This window comes from Panthera onca, chromosome D1, assembly GCF_046562875.1.
Source record: "Panthera onca isolate mPanOnc1 chromosome D1, mPanOnc1 haplotype 2, whole genome shotgun sequence".
In the NCBI taxonomy this organism is placed as follows: Eukaryota; Metazoa; Chordata; class Mammalia; order Carnivora; family Felidae; genus Panthera; species Panthera onca.
The window spans coordinates 64514251-64538106 of record NC_138348.1 but is presented as its reverse complement, the minus strand read 5'-3'; the positions used below and the strand labels follow the sequence as shown (position 1 = coordinate 64538106).

General features: G+C 36.5%; 1 protein-coding gene across 1 annotated transcript in view; it reads left to right on the top strand.

The window, feature by feature from the left end:
• The window catches only part of TENM4 (teneurin transmembrane protein 4), a 2903849-nt gene that overhangs the window by 16207 nt on the left and 2863786 nt on the right, over positions 1–23856 (top strand). The window lies entirely within an intron of this gene.

Here is a 23856-nt window from a genome sequence, read left to right as displayed (position 1 = left end):
GATAATATGTTATTTTTATTCTAAATTATTTTAAACTTCAAATTTTTGAGAGACAGTGTCTCTCATTTTTATGCCTCCTAATCAGTGTCAGTCTGATTCTAAAGTCTTTTTTTTTTTTTTTTGTAATTTGAGACAGAGAGTGCATGCGTGCGAGTGGGGGAGGAGCAGGAGGGGAAAAGAGAGATAGATAGAGAGAGACAGACAAAATATCTTAAGCAGACTCCATGCTTAGCATGGAGCCCATTGTGGGGCTCTTTCTCACAATCCTGGGATCATGACCTGAGGTGAAATCAAGAGTCAGTAGGTTGAGACCAACTGAGCAACCCAGGTGCCCCCAAGTATAAAGTCTTAATAGCCTCCCATAATGTATCCAATTTCTTAATATTCATCTCCTGACACTTTCTCACGTGTCATTGTCATGGTTATATTCTTTTTTTTTTAATGTTTATTTATTTTTAAGAGACAAAGTGTGTAAGAGTGGGGGTGGAGCAGAGAGAGGGGAGACAGAGGACCCAAAGTAGGCTCCATGCTGACAGCAGAGAGCCTGATATGGGGCTCTAACTCATGAACTCTAATATGACCTGAGCAGAAGTTGGACACTTAACCAAGTGAGCTACTCAGGTGCCCCTTCTTTTTGTTTTTAAATGTTTATCTATTTATTTAGAGCAATTGAGAGAGCAGAGGACGGGTGCAGAGAGAGAGAGAAACAGAATCCCAAGCAGGCTGCACACTGTTAGCACAGAACCCCATGCACGGCTCAAAATCACCAACCATGAGGTCATGACCTGAGCCTAAACCAAGAGTCAGTCACTTAACCAACTGAGCCACCTAGGTGCCTCAATATCATGGTTACATTCTTAGTGAGCTATGTAGGTCCTAGAAGAGGAAGGTAGCTGACCATGAGCTAAACCATTTTGGGAAATACCTTACGTAACCAGAGAATATTGATACTAGGGACACTTTACAGTTGGTCTAGTTCAGTGGGTCTCAGGTTTTAGTGTGCCTCAGATATACATAGAAGTCTTGTTCAATTATAGACTGCAGGACCCCATTCTCAAATTTTTCAATTCAGTGGGTCTAGGTAGGGCCCAATAATATGCATTTTTAGCAAGTTTTCAAATGATGATGAGGATGAGGATGATGGTCTAGAGCCATACTTTAAGAAACGCTTCTCTAGGTCAACTCCCTTACTAGGGACAGGTAGTGGTGGTCCAAATTTACACCGCAAGTTAATACCAAAATGATGTTATGGCACAATACCTAGTCCCATGTTCTCTTCCATTAAATCAATGTTTCTGATAGTATATTATGTGAAACATTACTTATATCAGAAAGAATACATGTTCAAATAAATAGCAGTTATTTACTTTGTTTATTTGCAATTAACATTTGTTCAGAATACTTTTTTCTTCACTTCTAAATATGATTAATCAGCCTATACCAAGTCTTTAATCGCTCTTACAAATGTTTCCTTAGGTAATTTTACTTTAGTTGTTTTATAATCCATTTCATTTGCGTGCTTTCAGATTGGTTTTAATTGCCCTTGTCCCTGCTGGAGCTTCTCTCTTATTATTAAAGCTATAGTCATAAGCTGGGAAAGGTCATCATTTTCTGAAAATACTCAATTTTCAACATGATAGTATGTATTTTCCTCCAAGGGTCCTGATATCTGGTTAATGTATGAAATTATTGTCCACAGGTAGGCTTCCTTTTGGTAGAAGGAAAATAGGATTGCAAATTAGGTTTCTTTTTTTTTATTTATTTAAGATTTTCTATATCTGGGCCTTAATACTGTCAGTTGAGAAAGATGCTGTATGAATATCAATCAAAGGACTGAAAAATGACTAGTATGTCCTGCCAAAAGGTAAGACGATTTGAAACAGATAAAGCTCTGCCAGGACAAGTGTTTTTCTATGTATATTTTAACAAATTAGCCCTTGTTCTAGGAAAGGGCTAGGAAAGGGCTAGCCCTTGTTCTAGGAAAAAGGAAAAACAAACTATAAATGACTCAGAAAAGATAAACCTATATGGGAAAGAGAAAAACAGGTCTACATTTTCCTAGGTAGAAAGAGGAAAAGAAAGCATACAGAATTTGATCAAGCCAGGGAGAAAAATTCTTGCCTCATTTGCACAGGCTAAGCCAGGTAATGGAAAACATGCAAGTTTTACAGGCAAAGAGACCAGTACATGAGTGATGTTTCCCAATTTATGTGGCTCTGACCTAGGGAAATTTTTTTAATCTCTTAGAATCTCAGGTTTCTCATCTGTAAGCAAGGATGTGAGTAACACTTGTTTTTGCTGGGTCATAGTAAGGATAGCTTCTTTGAATGCAAGAGGGCATCTGTCTCTTGTTGGTAGCTAGGGTTACTCCTAACACTAGTCAGAGCAAAGAATGCAGGTGACTAAGCCACTTTATCCTTCAACTTTATCCCACAAAGATAACTGTATCGCCTTAAGATTGATATACAAACTAAAATGCTGATGGGTGCTTTAAAAGGCATCATAACATTTTTAAAAATTTAGTCTCGTAATTAACCAAAAGCTGACTATGTCACAGATTTTAGGAAAATAAAGTTTATTTTTTTTGTAATTCCAACTCACTTAAATATGCTTTTATTTCTTCCATCCAAAGTTTGGGTTGTCCCAATTGTTAAGCAGATGATCTAACAAATATAAAATATGTTAGCTCAGAGAAAACTATTGAACATTGTGATAGAACTTGATATCCTTATTGGATTATATCACTTTTCAAAAAAACACCTTTTAGGTAAGATGTTCCTTAATGATTTTTCACTCTATGTCTCTATTGCCTCTTTCATTCTTGTCTTGTTAACTTTAATTATCCTGGGTGGCAAATCAGAACAAGTAGCTTGACTGATTTAATTCTACACATGTTTATTACAAAACATTCACTTTCTTTACAAAAGATGGGATCTTGACACTACTCCTTCGACCCGTGAGTGCTAGAGCTCTAGGACATCTGTGGTGATGTCTGTGTGATGTCTGTGGCCTGCCCACACAACTGCTTGACTCTAGCATATGGACATCTTTCTTGGCAACTTGGCCTCATCACACACCCACACACTTCCTCTCAACTGTGCTCCAGGACTAACTCGGAAAGACTATATGCCTATTTATTTCTAAAATGTTTCAAGTCTAAACATCGTAGGAAGAAGATATGGGAATAATGTCACACTGTGAGAAAAACACAATTGCTATGAAACCTTCTGAGAGCTTTTAGAATCTGGAACTAAGCTGTCTATAGACTCAACATGAAATTTCTGTAATATAAATCAAATCATATGACCATTCACTTGAAATCCTTCAATAACATGCCATTGTATTCAGGAGGAAACCTGAGCTCTTTGGTGTTTATCAATCTCTGTATGGCCTGGGCTCTCTTGTGTTTCATGTCCAACCACTTCCCTTGAACCACTGTGTTTCAGCCATAGGAAGTTGCCCACATTTTCTCACAAGGCCACAGTAGCTGGCCTCCCATCCTGTTATGTCGTACACTCTGGTTCTGAAGTTCTTTCTTGTCCAGAAAGAGAGAGGATGCAGGATTGAAATGCAAGAGAGGCTAATGTCCGGGAGGAGACAAGAGTCCTGAGTAAGGGTCCTTGCTCTGTTTTTATTAGGATCAGAAGGGTTACAAGCGTGATGGATGTGCACAAAGAGATAATGAAACTGTGAACTTTAACTCATGGGCTTGAGGGAAAGGGGGTTTTGAAGATAATGTGGTATTAGGGGTTTGGACCAATACAAAACAAAATCCTGGCACTGGGCAGAAGGTTGTTTACAGCATACATGAGGAGCCACCTCTGTTTACCTAAACTGGCCTAGGGGACAAGAAAGACAGAGCATGCTACCTCAGGGTCAACAAGGCACCTTTCTTTTTTCTAATTAGCTCCACTCTGAGCAACTTCCCCCTGCTGGTGTAAAGTTCTACTTTCCTACTTTTGTCCTTCCTTCCTGTGAAAGCAGCTTTCTGCTATTGTACTAAGTTGGGGGTCATTTCCACCCTTAATACCTAATCTTGTTTACCTAATTTTGGATGCTTCCATCCTGAGATTTCCTATACTTTTGTCCTATAATGGGGGCCTTTGTCCTGTTTACCTAATCTTCGATGCTTTCATCCTGTGGCTTTCTATTTCTTTATGCCTTGTTAACCCATCCGTGCAAGCTCAGGGAACTCCTAAGCTTAATTTCCTACACTGTTATGGTACATGTTCCTCCTAATGCTCCAGTTTTTCCATTAGGCCTTTCTCAGATATCAATGCTTAGAAGCAATTCTTTGACTACATTTATCTTTATTATTCTCTCTCTCTCTCTCTCTCCTTATTTCTTTCAGAGTGCATGGCATCACCTGTCATTGTCTCTTTACCCAGAATCCTTTTCCAATAATATAAATTCCATGTCTCATTCATCTGTGTGTTCCTGGAGTCTCTTACGGTATCTTGCACATAGGAAGTGCTCAATAATTGTTCAGAAGGAGCAAATGCCTGTACTCATCCAACATGAAGAATGTTTCTGATTGTAAAAAGCTACTCTTATCCCTTCTAATATTTGATTCTTAAGAATGCCCTCCCCTTACCCCCAGACATCATTACTCCAAATTCAAAGTCATGTTCAATATTAAAGAATTATATATTGAAAAGGCATAGCCAGTGTTACAGTCTAGCTTTGCCTTTAGATACTATATTACTGAATAGGTGTGCTAAGAACAAGCAACATAATTATTCTTTTAATAAATTATATGTTATTTCATGAAAAACTATCAAATTAGTTATGGGAAAAGTGAGAATATTGGTTGACTTGCGTATATATATGTGTGTGTTTATATATATATATAGTATGTTTTCATATTATTTTTATTAAAAATTATGTGTGTGAAGAAAATCATACTGATTTTAATGCTTAGGATTTCTAGAGGCTGAACACTGCTCCAGTTTATGAGACTGAAATAATTATTCACCTTTTTGTGCCTCAGTTTGATCTTATTTCATAAATTAGTATGCAAAACCCAACTCTCAGGGGTTTTATGAGAAGTGAATGAGATAAAGTGTATGAACAAACATTGAGCAATTGCTGGCATATATTAAATACTTTATAAGACTCACCATTGATTACTGTCCAACTGACTTCTGCCATTACTTCTGAGAATTAAAGTTTTAATATAAAACTAAGATGGCTTTCATGTAATCTTCAGTAACCACCCTGAGTTCATATGTAATGATGACCAGATGAACAAATTTATTAAAGCTATATTTCAACACATTGATAGTGACCTTTAAGTACTATGTATAAATATGAATGATATTTATGTGCATACACACATGCAGTAGTCATAATATGGCCCTGGGATTTTCCTAAAGTAGATTTTAATCTAAGATGATTACTTATTACATTTGTTTTCCTCAGTGAAATCGTATAGATAATGAAGCAAACATATGTTTGAAAAATACCATCCCTCCTCCCCAAGGTAGTCCAGTTCATTCCCCTGATTCTAAGAGTTTCTTTTTTAAATTTTAAGCATATCAATATAAAGCTTTTTTTTTTTAAATAGCTAACAGTACCAGCCTTTAGAAATAATCAACTTATGTCTTGGGTTATTTATTTAAAATGTTTTACTCTTTTTTTAAGCATTTTTATTTAACTGATCTTGTATCATAGATATAATTTAATGTCATGTTTTTATTTACTTAATGTAAGCACTATTTTAATATATTTCAGTGCTCTCATTCTTTGCTAGATTCATTTTAATGTTCTTGGACTATTTTAGTAATGCTTTCTCTGCTCATGTAAACTCCACCCTACCTTCTCCCACTTCACCCCTTGCTCTATGAGACTAGGTTAATTCCCCCTATCATGTGCTTCAAAGCACTTACCCAATTTGAATTATATTATTATGTCACTTTACTGCTGTGATGATAATGGAAGTTTCGGTTATTTATGTGATAATCTGTTTAATGTTTCTCTTTTTCACTAGACTGTAAGATCCAGAATATCTGGGACTATTCCTGTCGTCTTTGTCACTGTATCTACACAGCGTAGAATAGTAACTTGCTACTAATAGGTTCTTTGTAAATGACTTTGCAAGTATTTTACATTCCAGGCTTGTTTTACCCAAACTTGTGTGTAGCTTAATGAAAATCCATTCTGATATCTCAGGCTCATTTAGAAGAGAGACAGGGTGGTCCCACCCTGCATCTATTAACAAAATTGAAGAGAGGGTAGCCAAAAATATAATACAATATCTGTCTCTCAGATGGTTCTCCTAGGCTAGTCTCCCAAATTGGCAAATTAAATCTGAAAAGTAATAGTGAAAATAATAGAGCTGTTTCAGAATCTGGCCTATAAGAACTTGGTAGGATTGGTGCTGGTATGAGCTGAGGAGGAAGAGGACAGAGATCTTTAGGTCAGAGCCCTTTCTGTGAATACCAGGACTCTCAGCCCTGAACTTTAACAGTAATTTTCACACTTGCAGAATTTAACCATATAGGACTTATTTATTTATTTACTTTTCTATCATAGACAACAAAGATAATTTTGTTGAATTATTAAATAATGATAAGCAAATAGTTCTAGAACATGTGTGAGACTCCACCCTACTGGCTCTAATACTATTGAAAAGAAATGCAGGGCCTGAAACTTCCATGAAATGAATGAGAATTTAGAAAATGTTTTTTGTGACTCCTACTATGACCTTATTTTTATTTTACTCAGAGTGTGACTTATGAACCATAAGTTTTGCCAAAAAAAATTATGAAGTATTGTTTTCTTGTAAGATCAGGGGAAATCAACAGCCTCAGGTGTTTAAAACCTAGCATGATGTTTTTCCTGTGACAAGTTATACTTGACTTGGAGAGATGAGCAGAACTGGGTACCAGAAGCTCTTCTACTGATTAGCTGCGTGGATTTGGGAAACTTTGAAACCTAGTTTATTCATCGATAGAGTGTGTACTATTGCTTTTGTGTGAGAGGTTTTTATGAAGCACAGATGACACACAACTTTTTAACCGTTCAGCTGTGTAAGGCCAAGAGTTTTCTCTTATTGGAAGCAGTCACTTATTTGCATGTTAATTCCTGCTACTTTTTTCCTTGGAAGAGCCATGCATGGTTTTTCACTCTTAGTTTTAGTATCATTTTTTAGATTTCCATTAATATCAATTATAAGAGTAAAACTAATTTATGATTAAAATGAAATGGTTGGGCTCCAGTGAGCTCATAAGAAGATAGATTCATTGCTCTGATTTGACTTTGTTGTTTTCAAGTAAGCCCATGTTCATTGTTTGCATTCTTTTTTAAAGTTTTATTCAGGTTAAAATAACACTCTTCCTAAGATACTTATTGCAATGTACATGCTTTGTCATTAGGTATGCTTAGGGTAAAAATAATCTTTACAAATTTTCCTATTCATAAAAGTGGATTCTGGTGGTATTAAGTTGAACTCTGTGAAACTTCTGATGGGACTTTGGTGTTTATGCTTTTCACCAAATATATCTGAAAATAGTGAGGGTCATAGAAATGTGTCATCATTTCTGAATGTGTCATCATTTCTGGTCAGTAGTGGTTGCATCAGCTTACTGGTCTGTAGCAATCCCTTTGCTGGCACTTTGGTTTATGTTGTTTTTTCCCACACTCTTGTCTATAGGTCTGTCCTTTTCTAGAGCTCAAGAAAAGAAACAGTTGTTTTGTAGCTGAATTGGTATTTATCTTCACCCCATCTACTTCCACAGTATAGTATTTTATAGAGAACGAATCCTGTAAATGGCATCATGGTAATAGGGGACTTGTTTTTCTCTGTTACATGGCCTCAATTGCTTGAATTCCACTCAGTAGCTTTAGTCTGTAGTATTGCTAAAATTCTATATTCTTTTAATTTGTGTAGAACACTAATGTTCTTGACTTTGAAATACTCACATATGGCCATGACAAGACCCTTGAATCCTCTCATGCAACCATCTACTTGATAAGTCTGCCTGGAGCTGATTGTCCAGCTTGGGTGCAAAAGGTCAAGGATTCATTATGCTTTACAATCATGAGGCCAGTTAAAGAAGCAAATTTCCAAAATGAAGTAGAGTAAAAAAGACAAAAACATGAACAGAGATTCAGTAACCTTAGAGAATACCAAGTAGCCTAACATTTCTATAATTAGAGTTTTGGAAGGAAGAGGGAGAAAAAAAAACTAGAAAAATAATGGCTGAACATTTTCTAAATTTGATGAAAACTATAAACCCATTGTACTGGGTTGAATAGTGTCCAATATCCCCACCCCCAACCTCCAAATTCATGTCTACCCCGATCCTGTGAATGTTACTTAATTTGGAAATAGGGTCTTTACAGATGTAATCAAGATGAGGTCATATGGGGATTAGGATGTAGCCTAATCCAATGATTTATGTCCTTATTAGAAGAGGGAAATTTGCACATAGACACAGGTGGGAAGGTCAAGTGAAGATAGAGGTGGAGATTGGGGTGATGCATCTATAAGGTAAGGAACACTAAGGGTTACTGGTAACCACCAGAACCTAGAAGAGTCAAGAAAGAATTCTTTCCAGACTCTTTGGAGAGAGCATGGCCCTGTAAACACCTGAGTCTGGCTTCATAACTGTGAGAGAATAAATTTCTGTTGTTTTAAGACACTCAAAAAAGAAAAAAAAGAAGCAAATTTCCAAATTTCAGCTCCCAGATGAAGATACTCGTTTTGATGAATTGAGGTAAGAATTATAAATCATTGCAAGTGCTGGGTTTACTTTTTTAATGCTTATTTGTTCAGACTTAGTGTATGGCATATTTCAGATTAACTGTAGAAGGCAATGCTTTATTCAGAGCCTCCCTATTCTTATTTTTTAGTGATAATAGTTAAAGGCATTTTAGGATGTTTATCCTACATTGCATATGCCATATGCTTCAATAACTTAGTGACATGTCTTATTCTGAAAAACATCATGCTCTGAATTTTTCCTGCAGCAAAGCCTTTGTTTCTATCTATCCTTTGACTTGGATTTCCAAATATCTGTACTTCCTATTATGGCCCCACACACACACACACACACACACACACACACACACACACACACACACACATATGCATACATGTACTTTCTGTAAGCAGAGGCTATTGTGCTTTCAAAACTCAACTCAGTTACCACCTTCTCCATTTATGACCTTTCGTAGACCCTTGAGGACTTGTAAGGATTAATTGCCATGTTTATACATGTGACTCATAATAGGTATTTACTTATTTGTTCTTACTCATTTGTGTAGTTTTTTAAAAAGTATTTTGTACTATTATAAGGATTTGATAATTATTTTCTGAATTATCTTCATAAGAAGTAGAAATAAAATGTCCCTAATGAATATGGGAGTTATATAGCTCTAATATTCATTGCATTTCTTTATAATATGTATATAAGTGATAATATCAATTTTGAATTCTGCTTGATGTTTCTGATGGAGATATATTTGAATGTACATAAAAATGATAATCCACATTACCCACCCCAATAAAATCCCCAAGAAAACAAAAAGTATGAGCAACTAAAAGGCAGTAACATTTTTTTATATTTTTCTGTGTCTTGAAAACCCAGAATAGACCAGTAGGTGGCCAAAGGTTTTTCTGGAGCCCACAAGCCATGCTATAGTACAACACTGCTGTATTGGATAATATCCAAAATTATTAGAGAAAGCATAAGTACATCAATCCTTCAAGTGAATTGCTTTCCTTATAGATACATAGTCTACGTGTTTACAAACAGGTTTTGCCTTGAGCATAAAAAATCCTGGAAAGCAGATCCAATACCAACTCTGAACCACTATTAATTTGATTTTAATAAAAGAGATAGTTTACTAAATTAACTGGCTTCCCTTTCAATGAAATATATCATTTAACTTAGACTATTAGTTGTATGGAGTTCAGATTACTTAATAGTTGGACTTACTACAAAAACAAACTGATTTGTAATGCACCACATGCAGGAGTAGTTGGGCCTGAGCTGAATTAGACCTGAAAATATAGGGGAAGGAGTTTGCATATAGAAAAGAGTCTACTGTGTGTCAGGTATAATGCTTGGTGTCTTCACACATTTGTCGTATCATCTTTAAACATTTTTTAATGTCTCCTTTAAATTTTGGAAGTATCTATTATTTTTCCCTTAAAGATGTGTCTAGTTTCACAATAGTTTTGGGGATAGTATAAATCTCTCCCCAAAGAGACGAAGGGTATGAGGGATATTGATAGCCCACTAAATGGTAGAAAGGATTGAGAAAATAAATGATCTGGTCAAATACAACAACTATTGTGTAATTAGTAGTCATTTTCCAGAATAAAAGTTAAGAGGATGACATGAAAACTGTTTTTCTCCACCCTCATCCCTTTGCAGTGTGGATTAACTAATACTTTGTAAAAAACAAAGTCTCTTTTAAATCTAAAAACTATTATATTACACAGAACAATGAAACTCTACCATATGCAACAACATAATCACCTGCATCAGGGGAAATGTATTTGCTTTGTGTTTCAGACACTTGTAAATCACCTGCAAATGAATTCACAGTGGAGATAATTAAAGCTATCCCCACCTTAATTCCAAACATAGTCATTGTCTGGATTACCACCACCTCGCCCATGGTTACATTTTAACAGGAATCATTACAAAACTTCAGATCTTCAAAATCTGCTATATTTTGTTGTTTGCCGCAAGCTCACATTCATCCTTAAATGTGGGGGCAGCTGGATTCTAGTGTAGTCATGCTTAAATTACTTGTAAGATCTTGGCTAAACTGGACTTCTTAGATTCAGATTCAGTTTTGGTCTAATTGGAGTCAATGGTTTGTTCTAGATGTTATGGTTTGATCCACTCTTATTCTCTCTTTTCCCTTCTCTTCTCCCTTTCCCTGTGTTCTCTCCCTCCCTCCCACTGCACACCCCCCTCTTTTATCCCTACTGTACTTCCTAAGACCTGGACTACTAGTCTTGTGACTTTGGAGTTTACCTGTCTGGATCTCAGTTTCTCCAGGTTAAGCTCCATGGTGTCTGACTACAATATGATCATGATACTAGGCTAGATACTTTTGTCCAGCAGTGAGTGAGTCACTGTTAGAGGTGCAGGAGTGTTGTGGTTAAATATATGGGTTTCAGTTCAGAGAGACTTGGCTTTATATGATGGCTCTGCCTCTTTTAGCTTTGGGATACTATGAGACCTCTTCCCATATCTCTACTCCATTCTTCTTCAACTTACCACTTCTTGATTACTTACTCATTTTCTTTTCCTGTTTCAAAATGCCATCTTTTATTAAGAGAAATTTTTTTAAGTTTATTTATTTATTTTGAGAGAGACAGAGACAGCACAAGTTGGGGACAGGCAGGGAGAGAGGGAGAATCCTGAGCAGGCTTCATGCTGCCAGCACAGAGCCCGACACGGGGCTCAAACTCACAAAATCAGGAGATCATGACCTGAGTCGAAACTCAAAGTTGGATTACTTTTTTTTTTTTTTTTTTTTTTTTTTTTTTTTTAGTTTGTTTTAACATTATTTATTCTTTGAGAGAGAGAGAGACAGAGAATGAACGGGGGAGGGGCAGAGAGAGAGGAAGTCACAGAATCCAAAGCAGGCTCCAGGCTCTGGGCTGTCAGCACAGAGCCCAACGTGGACTCGAACCCACAAACCGTGAGACCATGACCTGAGCCAAAGTTGGATGCCTAACCGACTGAGCCACCCAGGCGCCCCTCTAAAATGTCATCTTTTCTGTTACTCTGTGATTGTTCAAACTGACCTAGCCACCCTGGATATATTCAGTTTCTAAAAACACCAAAATCTCTTGTATGTCAAAACTTTTATCTTTACTGTCCCTGGCTTCCATGGGCCTGCCGTTAACTCTTGGGAAGGGATAGTTCTTCTCATGCTTCAGATTTCATATTAAAATCTTTTCTAGATACTCACACATAGTTTTCCATCCAGGGTCCCACTTTTCCTCTATAATAACAGTCTGTTAATAGCATTTTTCTCAAAAAAATCATAAATATGTGTGTTTACCTCTTTGTTTATCTTTAATGTTATAAGCTCCACAAGGAAAGAAAGTCTATCTACTTGGCTTACCCAGGACTGAGCACTATTCTTGGCACACGGTGGAGATGAAATGTCTTTCAAATAAAGGAATGGAGGTGTGAGCTTCATCTCCCACATCTGTAACATGGGGAAGATAATCCTTACCTCACAGAAATTTAATTATCTGGAATTAGAACTTGGTAGGCTCTCAAAAACAGTACTTATTATTTAGTATGATCTAACTGATGTGATCAGAATGTTTGACTTCACAGGTACAGACAAGGGGAAGTGACACGCGTGGGCAGGGATCCCTGAGAAGTTTCTCCTTTTACACCTGCCACGTTAGTGTTCATACCATCCACGTAGCTCTTGAGCTCCAGCCTCTGAGCTGAACTCCAGCAGCAGCTCATGGAGTTCAAATGGGATCCTGGTCAGCTGCTCTGAGGCTCATCTCTGTAAGCAGGGGGCAGCTGCTGTCCCTGGCCTGTAAACCAGTTTTTCTGCAATGCTTCCTTTGGCAGTTAATTGGTCATGTCACCTCTTTCTCACAATATCATACTCCTCCCCTGTAATTTGGTTTGTAAACTTGAGCAAAGGCTATCGCTTTTTGAGCCTAGGTTTTCAAATCTGTAAAACTGGAATTGTTATAATTCTCACTTTTTTCAAAAGATTGATGAGAAATGAAAATCTTCTCTGTTATGTACTGTTTATATGATCCCAGGAAGTTTTTTAGCCATGCAGAGACTCAATTTCCACATATATATGGTGGAATAACAATAATCAGTTCTTATGTTCAGTAAAAACAAATTAGTACAGAGTCTGTGAAACCAAATTGGAAACTATTAATATATTTTCCCATCATGTGTAGCATATGGCTGTGTTCCTAAAGCAGGCTGACCATTGTGTCTGACCTTCTAAAGACCAGTTTGGGAAAAATAACCATGCATTTCATACTTAAATTAACACTTACAAATTGATGGAAGCAGTATAGATGAGGAGTTGCTGGAGAAGGCAGGTATTTATGTGAGTTGGAGCATAAGGGACAGCTTCATGGACGGAGTTACCTAGATTTGAATAAGGAAAAGGGAGGCACAAAAATAAGGCCTCTACTTGGAAACTAATGGTAGATAGAGTTTTGTTCAGTGGGGCCATCAACCAGTTTGGTCTTTTTTACTTTTGTCTATCGTTCCTATTTCTTTGACACAGAATATGACCTTGATAGACCGAGTTATTTAACTAGAACTTTCCCATTGCTGAATTAGCATAGAATACCCTACTTTTTAATCCATATCTCTTTTGAGAATTGGTTAATTAATGTTTGCATATTAGCTAATGCAATTAGCTAATTACTATTAGCATTACTATTTTTTTTTTTTTCCTTCAAGGCTCTATAAAGTATAAGGTGCTTTCTCAGGTAAAACACATCAGCCACACTAGGTAAGGAAGGGGGTCCAAGAGACCTCCTAAGAACTCAAACTTGGACATGGGCAATGTTTTTCTCCAAGCAAAACATAACATGAAGAATGCTGGAGTGGCTGGTGTTAGGTTAAGGAAAACCACCTTTGTCCTTCTCTAGGACAAACGCAGTCAGTTCTTTCCTAACTGAAAGTGTCTTCTCACTGAATGTTATGCCTGGGTGTTAGAAAAGAGGCCCTCCAAGTGACAAACTCTAATAGAAACAGGAAGGGCTTCGATTACAAGTTGCTGAGAATAACACTTTGTGCACTGAGATGTGCTCTTTCAGCATCATCATTTACTTTAAAGATAACCATGTAAACATGCTGAGAGCTGTAGTTTGTTTTTTCCTGCCAGGTGTTCAGATTATACATGGGAGTGGAGGCTGTGATAGGTCAGCTAAACCATGGAGTGTTTATATTAATACAAAAAAATCCAGTCACTATAAATGATCAGTTCTTCATTAATATCATCATTGAATAGACTTCCTTCCCACTTTCTAGTAGAAAACAGCTTTTAATCATAATAAATGGAACCTCAATGCCTTTATTTGGAAAACAGGGCCAATAATATCCACCTCTTGATTTGTTCTGAAGATTAAAGACTGTAAGCACACAAATTGTCTGGCACATAGAAGATTCACAATAAATGTGAGTATATGTCACTTTTCTTTTTCTTGCAACTAGTGTAAGATAGATACACAGTAGACACCCAGGGACTACTTATTTAGTGAATGGCTTATCTGACCATTGCATGGTAGTCAGACCTGTACAATGCTACATTTGTAACCATTTCTGAAAAAGATATTACAGTTTGTGCAGCTTTTTGTTCAGAAGACTAATATCTTTGAGTGTGTAAATCAGAGAAAAAGTAGAACTAAACCGTATTTTCTTAGATTTCAGAATCCCAATACCCAACATTCACTTATTGCCTTTTATTTTCAAAACAGCAAGTATACAGATTTTTAAAAAGAACTATAGCTATTTTCTTTTAAGAAACCAAAATATACGAGATAATTTTTTAAATATATAAAGCCCATTTGTTATGCAGTTGAAAAAGCAAATGCACTCTAAGGCTACCAAAGAATCATATATTTTCTCAGGATTTCAGCAAGAAAAGAAGCAGATGTCAAACAGGCTCACATATGCTCACTGATTTGCTTTATATTCAGGGAAGTCCAATCCCTTTATGCCAGTGTCAGGACTGGCTACATTATTTACAGTGCCCAGTGCAAAATGAAAATGTGAGAACTGACCTTTGTTCAAAAATATAAAATTTTTCCTTTCTTCCAGGGACACTTTCTCAGCCTGTCATGGTGTTTTTAATTTGCCTTTAATGTCACACTCCTTCAGGCAAGGGATACTCCTGGGGCATGTGTGGACCCTCACAGCTCCCAGGCTCCACCTTGCAAATCAGCTTGTACGTATGACTTACCAGCTGGCAGATCTCCACTCCCAACCAGCCATGCCCAGTCAGTGAGAAGTAGATCCAGGCATCTCCCCTTCCCATGGATCTGCTGACCCCCCATCCATGGGGATGGGCCACAGACAAGTGATTACAACCTCTGCCCTGAGACATGCACCTGGATAAGGGATGGGTAGAGGGTCATCCACTAAGCTCTATGGTCAGCTGATCTCGGGGAAAGGTGCTGCCGTGTCCCAGCCTAAGACCCTGCTGAGCACAAAACTAACCTTGACTCTCCCTAAACCTGTGCCCAGACTCATTACAAGGGTGCAGAGCAACAGTGGTTGCTGGGTGGCATGGAGGAGGCAGATCGAATGGGACCTAAAATTCTAGGTGACAGAGAAGCAGGCACTGGAAAACCCACGTCAAGGGAGGTAGGTAGAAGGGAGGTAGGCTTCCAGGGAGGGCATGACCTTGAGCCAAGTCTCCAGGTCCTCAAAGCATTCTCCGTTGTCCCATTGGAATTCATTTCCAAAGCATAGATTCACAGATAACTCAGAATTTCAAGTGACTTCAGAGCATTAAAATTAATTGCAGGACCCTCGGGGCATGGAGCCCTGTGTGACTGCTCTGTTTGTATACCTGATACTGACCAGTGTGCTGCTCAGGCAAAATGTGAGAGAGAACAGGTATTGGATCTTGCTGACAGTGAGGTTTATTCCCACAATTAAATGGCCTTTAAGAAAGTGTGAAGCAAGGGGGTGGGGTGGAGTACAGAGCTATCAAGGTTTCTGATCTCAAAGTTACAACCTTAACCACTCCAGGACAGAAGAGCTCTTACTCAAGGGCTGTAGTGGGAAGGTGGTGGGGCTGAGGCACCTCCCAGCTGAGTGTTGGTTGGACCACTGCTCTGTTATCCACAGGTCTCAACATCCATTGGGTTTTGCTTTAACATATACTCAAAATGGAAAGGGATACTTCTGAGTTGATGTCATATGAAGACTGAGAATGGCTTTTCTGATTAGCAACAACTGGGTCCAGACTCTGTCTGACCATGGGTGAGTTGTTCTGTATCTCTGAGCTTTAGTTTCCTTATTTGTAAAATGGGAATAGTACCTCCTTTGCAGAATTCTTAGGAAGTTAGGTGGACTAAAATCTGTGAACAATGTCTTATAACTTCAGGAAACTAGTTTATTTCCTATCAGTTGTTAGTCTTTCTTTCTTTGCACTCAGCCTGTGGAATTTTATTATAGCATCTGAAGCTAACTAAGACAGTCCCCTAAAACTTGTTGGAAGGTGGCTGGGTTTTGATTTATAAAAAATTTCTGTACTGACTTTTGTGCTCAGATAAGTTCTGATGATGTGATCATTCATTGTTCTAGACTCAAGGAAAGTTTCCATATTTTGATGAGCTACTTATGACTGGATTACATAATTGTCATTTCTATTAAAGATAAAGCAAATGTACAGACTATGAAATTTATCTATCTTAAAACCTACTTTCAAAACTGTATGTTGACCATATAAACTGTATTTATAAGATTAGTCCATTTGGATTAGTCTGATGGCTGACCCCATCTTTAATGTAGGTAATTGAAGAACTTTAAGATTGGTGCTTTTGCATATATATCCCCAAAGTCAGGTATTAGTTTAACTAAAATTATATGTGTTATATACAGATAGATCTTTAGTCACTGACTACTGTTTGTTTGTTTTTTCTGTTTGGTTTTAGCTATTTAATACCAAGAAGGGATTTAACAAATGTATTCTTCAGATAAGTAGTTATAATCAAAGAGATAGAACTTAATTTTTTTTTAAATATTGTTAAGATAGAAATGTTATTCACAAGTACAGTTCATGAATTTAATATTATTTTTCTCTCAAACATGGGCATTAGCTGCCGATTGATCTTTAATTTCCATATAACCTGATACAGGGGTGCACATGGTTAATTTAAAAACTATATTAACTTGGAAAAAGGCATCTGGATACCTCAAAATAGTATAAGAGGGAACACTGGACTCATCACCTTGGCATCAACACAGGGTTGAGTTATTCAGGCAATTAGAAAAATAGAATGATTTAATAAAGATATCACATAGGACATGCTATTAAAATAAGACAGAGGAAGGTTACTTATTTGACTTGAAAATACATTGAAATCCATTATATTGGATTTAGATCAGGGACTAAGAAATGGAATTATAACTTCCTAAAGATGCTGAGTAGATGCAGTTTACGATATTTCCTTGATGGATATTTGTTTTTCCTTTCTGGGCACAATATTTCCCTTTGACTGCTGATACCAAATGCATAAAAATCTGCTACTCAGAATGTTGCAGCACTGTGTCTTGTATATTTAAGATCCCAGGTAGGTCATTTTTTAACGCATTTGTTTTTAGAGATAATCATATAATGAAGTAAATCATGTTAATGGACATAAAAGAAACGTAATGAAAATTTCCTTTTATTGAAATATGTATATATATAATTCTACAAGTATAAACAAATGAAACATTACAATTAAAAAAAGGGAAAATTGAATTGTACTTTAAATTAGTATGTTTCTGAAAAGGAAAGATGACTTATACCTGCATATTTTTAGCACAGTAATAAAATACATGATCTGTTTTTAAGCCCTGACTTCTGTAAATTTGTCAATGAGTTCATCAAAAGTTATTTTCTCTAATATTCATGATCAATAGCTAGTATAACTAGATAATGGCTATCTGCCTTTGCTCATAGTTGATCAGAAAATACTTTTTGTTCATTTCTGAAAAGTTTCCTTTACATATACACTTATATACACATTTACATATATAATATACATATATTTATATATACACACATTTACATATAAATTTATATTATATATACACGTATGTTTCATATATAATGCTCAGAGAGCAAGAGAGAGAGAGAGAGAGAGAGAGAATGAGAGTCTGGCAGAAATTCACAACAAATTCCTGTGTCAACTATGTTCTAGAAATTTCAATACTCTCTGTGTGTTTATCTCTTTGCAATAGGTTCTAGACACTCCTCATGTATTTACCATTCAGAGAATTTAAACTGAAACATAAAATCCAAGTGGTTACATAGAATGACTCAAGATGCATTTCTTTGATTTTATATGACCACTGTGCTGTCACTGCTTATTTTGAATTTACTGTTTAATTTAGGAATATTTAATACCAGTAGTGATTTCAGGTCTCCTTTTCTTCAAATTTGTAGTATAGCCATAATAATAATGAGCCTAACCACCAGGAAGAAATTCTGTGAAGAGAGGATAAAAAGTGAGATGCAAAAATCTTTGATAAAATTAATAGGCCTAAACACATTTTAGGTATGAACTGTTGTTAAATCTATTTCACAGTAACTGCTGAAGATAAATAAAAATAAATTGTACCATTAGCCATTATGGATAATATTGAAGCACATGCACATGCTACCTTCCTGAGAAAAGTAATTTTTTTTGCTGATTACATGGGAACACTAATCCCATTTTTACAAAATAAAATATGTATATTTATAAAAGAAATGTATTCTGCGTGGGCTAAAATGTAGACCAATACATGTAATAGAAAATAAAAGAAAATGGCCATCCATGACTTTTCTTCTTCTTCCCTTCCCAGAGAAAACTGTTGTTAACAGTTTGATGTAGGAGAAGCTTTTCTGAAAGACATTAAGCTCAAGGAATCAAACAAAGCACAAACTCAGGATGATTCTTTTCTTAGAAAGGAGTATATCCTTATTGTTCATATCCACATCTGAAGGTCAGAATATCATGTTGATTCTGCAGTATGTAAGAAATGCCAGTGTGAGGGAGTGAAATTTGCCCACCAGACAATACTTCTGGGAGAATAATGCCTTTTGTATTCTCTGCAAATTGTGTAAGAAAATCTCACCATGAGACACTATAGGAGGTGTCTCAGCTGGAAGACACCAATGTCCAGTGGAAAGGGCAGCAGAAGATAATTTCAGGGGACTAGGGTACTATCTGTGACATTAGCCATGGCATTGGAGAATGATAAATTTGGAAAAGCCTATCTCAGCAGAACCTACCTTCACAATATACAGATGAGAAAACTAAGGCTCAGAGAACAGAAAGGTTTTCCTACACTCTTACAGACTAGACTGTAACAGCTAGAAAACTTAATCATCTGGTTTGCTTGGTTCTTACTTCTGTTTAAAGAGCTGGGGATAAAGGAGGATAGAAGAAAGTAGGACAGAGTCAGGCTGTGGTCAGCAAAAGTGGGGCTGGAAGAAAGGACTGGCTGTTCACTGTATGTGCTTAGTTTTGACTAGAAAAGAGAGCAAATAGGAGACTTTCAGAGTAAATATGACATGCACAGTGATCCCATCCCCAGGGACTCTGAATAAATTGATAGAATTTGTAGTAAAGCTAAGATGCTTACTAGAGCTATTATAAATACCTTACTACACATGGTAGCATTGTTTTACATGATAATGTCCAAATAAAGTCTTTTGCCTTCATCTCTGAGATGACTTGGTTTTTCCCCCCATTTCTTGTTTGAAATAGTATATCTAGGGCCACCTTGGTGACTCAGTCAGTTGAGCGTCCGACTTCGGCTCAGGTCATGATCTCGTGGTCTGTAAGTTCGAGCCCCGCATTGAGCTCTGTGCTGACAGCTCGGAGCCTGGAGCCTGCTTCAGATTCTGTCTCCCTCTCTCTCTGCCCCTCCCCCACTCATGCTCTGTCTCTCTCTGTCAAAAATAAATAAACATTAAAAAAAATTTAAACTAGTATATCTAGGTCTAGTCTAGGTCTAGAATAAACAGATATTGACAATTTCTCTTCCCATGGTATAGAAGTCTTAACATTGATTGTTGGTTGCCTAATAGCACTAAATATATATAGCTAGCATCTCACTTTCTGTAAAATTTCACTGAAGGAACAACCATCAAAGAATGCTAGATTGTATATCTGTCTCTATTTGTCTGTCTGTCTTTATTCAGGAGGAACTGGGAAACTAAAAATTTATAGAAGAAAATTTCACTCTTGATTTAAGTACTGGAGATATTTGTAGAATATTTTTAGTGTCTAAACCATATTGAAATACTGATTGCAACACTTTCATTTTTAAATGATTTAATCACCTGCTTTTTAAAAAAAGGTGTAAGTATGAAGTAACTATCTTTCAAAATTATGTTTAAAGTTTATTTATTTTGAGAGACAGAATGAATGGGGAAGGGGCAAAGAGAGAGGGAGAAATAAAATCCCAGCAGGTTCCAAGCCATAAGTACAGAGCCCAATGTGGGGCTCAAACCCACAAACCATGACATCATGACCTGATCTCATGAGTGGGATCCCTAACCAACTGAGCCACCCAGGCACTCCTGAAAAATTTTAAATACAATGGATCCTAAAATAAGACTGATATCAGAAATGAATAGGCAAAGAAAAGTGAATGAAAAGAAAAATCAGTGTTTAGAAACATGGGTAGATATAGTTAAGAAAGTAATATCCTAGAAAACTAAAAGTTATAAATCAAGAGATATTCACAGAACTGACAAAAAGTATACATTAAGCCTTGACTCTATTTGGCATATATGAATAGTATTAAATGTGAGGATTAGTAGAATAGACTTTATCATCATTGTGTGTATTTCTAGACTATTTCAGTAAGCGATTTATACTACAGCCTCACAACCTTAAGCCTCATAAACATAAGGTTTTATTTTTAATACTTGAGATTGACAGAATCAATTTGAGTTTTAATTTCACCTAATATACCAGACCTCCAACTCATTTTAAAGCCAGCAACTTAAAAATGTAGTGTTGATCCTTAAGATTAAAGTCTTATCCAATAATGATTCCATTTGCTGAATTCAGCCCTAAAGAGTTTTACTATAAGTGAAAATAGGTTTCCTAAAATGTTTTGTATTTGTGTTTACTAGTGGTTTTACAAGACTTTTGGTTGTTGAAACTATAACATTAAATATTGCATTTGCTCATTACAGACCTGAAAACATTGATTGTTGAAATTTCTTGTAACAAAATATCAAAACCTTAAGTAAGTATGAATAAAAGATATTAAACTTTTGGCAATCAATGTAACTTACTAAATTTTGCTTGTGATTCCATGTACCTTGCATACCTTTCACAATCTGCTGATGCCTTTAAATACCTCTTCCCTTTTCCATATCTTATGTTCTGAATATCATAATATTACTCCGTCTTTCTGTACAACTATGCAAATACAGCAGTTTTCTCTCTGATATTAGCACATGATGGGCTGAGTGCATGCTTCACATAGGAATCCATTTTTTCCTGACTTATTCCTCATTATATAATCCTCTTCCATTGGTCCTCTTCAGTATCTGGAGGTATGTGGAAAAAGGAGGTTAGTCTAGTGTCAACAGTACTACTATAGTTCCTCTCTGTATCCTTGTCACATTTTTTACTTTTCTTTTTTTATTATTAGTGTTTTTTCTTTGAGAGAGAGACAGAGACAGAACGTGAGTGGGTTAGGAGCAGAGAGAGAGGGAGACACAGCATCTGAAGCAGGCTCTAGGCTCCGAGCTGACAGCACAGAGCCTGCTTGATGCAGGGCTCAAACTCATGAACCATGAGATCATGACTGACCTGAGCCGAAGTCGGATGCTTAACCAACTGAGCCACCCAGGCATCCCTCTGTATCCCCCTTTCTTAACAAACTTCCTAATCATAGCAGGGCTGTAAACTGTTGGTTGGTGAATGAATGAATGAATGAATGAATGCATGAATGAATAAATGAATCAATGAATGGGTGAATGAGTGGGGGAAAGCTATCTTCCTATAAAAATGTAGCAATCAAATGGAAGGCTCTGATTTAAAATCATAACATCCAGAATTTATGAGCTTTACCAGTCTTATTTCACAGAAGAAAAAACAAGTTTCAGCAAGTTTTTGTGATTTGTTAAAGCTTTGAAATAATAAATCCGGTTCTATAATCCAAGTGAACGACTAATCTGTAGCCCAATTTTCTATTCAGAAAGTGTATTTTTATTCTAGAAATGTCAGATAATTTTAATGTTCTGCTTTTCCATCTGTCATATTTAGTATAAGGTCATAATTCAGTCAAATGGCATATGTTATTTCTCTACACTATTGAAAATAATAAATTCACTGGATAAGTAAAATTAAATTACATGAAGTGGTGGGAATTAATGCCTACTCTCACTCTGTGTGCTCAGTCTTAGTCTTACCCATCAGTCTTTCACAGTGATCATCTAGTCATTGGGGGGCAGCCCCACTACATCCTGAATCCATAAGGTTTTCATAGATAGTAGCTGCTCTCACAGTATCACTCAATTTGGTTCAGACATAATATGCTATACATTTTAGTCTAAAGGCTGGAACCAATGCAGGGCAACATGAACCCCTAGCTCAAAAAGGTTTTGGATGGCAACACACCATTTCATCTATGGGGAGGACAGTCTGCAGTCGGCATCAATCCACATATATATGTTTCTATTGAATATGTACTTCATTCAGGGTCAGTTATAAGACAAGTAAATTTCTCTTAAGTCTCATTTTTCAAATGCATCTGGGATTTTTAAGACTTTCTCTTTCCTGCGTCTTTGATTCCAGTGGGGTATTTCTGTCTTTCAGAAAGTGGGAAAAGATCAGCATTTCCACCCTGTTCCCACCCAATAGCATAAGCCGTCATGTGTAAAAATTCTGGAGCAAAGATGCCTGGATTCAAATCCTGTTTTTGCCTCTTACTAATAGAAAATCCTGATCAAGATATTCAACTTTACTGGACCTCAGTTTCCTGAATTGTAAAACAAGGATAAAATAATGCTACTTCATGCCTTTTTGGTTTGTATGGCACATAGTAGGTACCACAAAAGTCTTACCTATTATTATTATCATTTTGATATCTGTTTTCTGCAACTGACCATTTTTATTTTAGATGAATTTACTTAGACTAATATGACTGTAGTGTACCGAGTCTATCCTATGAAGCTGCGAAGACCCATGCTGAAACTCCCATTGGACCCTGTTTTATAATGAACATTTGAAAAAAAATATGGGATCACAAAGAAAATAAATGCAAAAACACCCATATATCTATCACTCAGAATTAAAAAGCGGGGCATCTAGGTGGCTCAGTGGGTTAGGCATCTGACTTCAGCTCAGGTCATGATCTCTCAGTCTGTGAGTTCAAGCCCCACATCAGGCTCAGCGCTGACAGCTCAGAGCCTGGAGCCTGTTTCAGATTCTGTGTCTCCCTCTCTCTCTGCCCCTCCCCCACTCGTCCTCTGTCTCTCTCTCTCTCTCTCTCTCTCTCTCTCTCAAAAATAAATAAATGTAAAACAAATTTTTTTAAAGAATTAACAGGTATTAGCATTTTCCATTCTGCCTCCTATTGTTCATTTTTTTTTCATTTTGTTAATAAAGAAGAACATTTAAGATAAAGTTGCTATCTCCTTTTTACCTTCGCAGAGACTATTGTGCTCTCAGTTCCAGGAAGAAAATATTTCACGGGATGTGGGATTTGGCGTGTGCTTTTTTAGTCCATGTTGAAATATAGTTTTATGTATGTAGTCATAAAATGTGCTTTTTACAGTTTTTTAAAAATAAAACTAAAGAGTAGGAAAATATATATATATTTTCTGGAAATGTGAAGTGCATGGCTATTTGTAGATTAGGCCTGATAGTAGCAGCAGGAAGTAGCTCTAGAAGGAACCTTCCTGAAAACAAGGCCAAACAGAAGCACACAGAACTGGGAGAGAAAGGAAGAGAATTCTGATTATATCATTTGAGCCTCTGGATCCATCTATGCCAAAAGCTAATTCTTTTCTTTGGACTTCCTAGTTATATAGGTCACAAATTCACTTTTGTCTTAAGATGGTTTGAGTTTCTGTCCTTTTTTTTCTTTTTCTTTTTAAATACTTATTTATTTAATATAATTTATTGTCAGATTGGCTAACATACAGTGT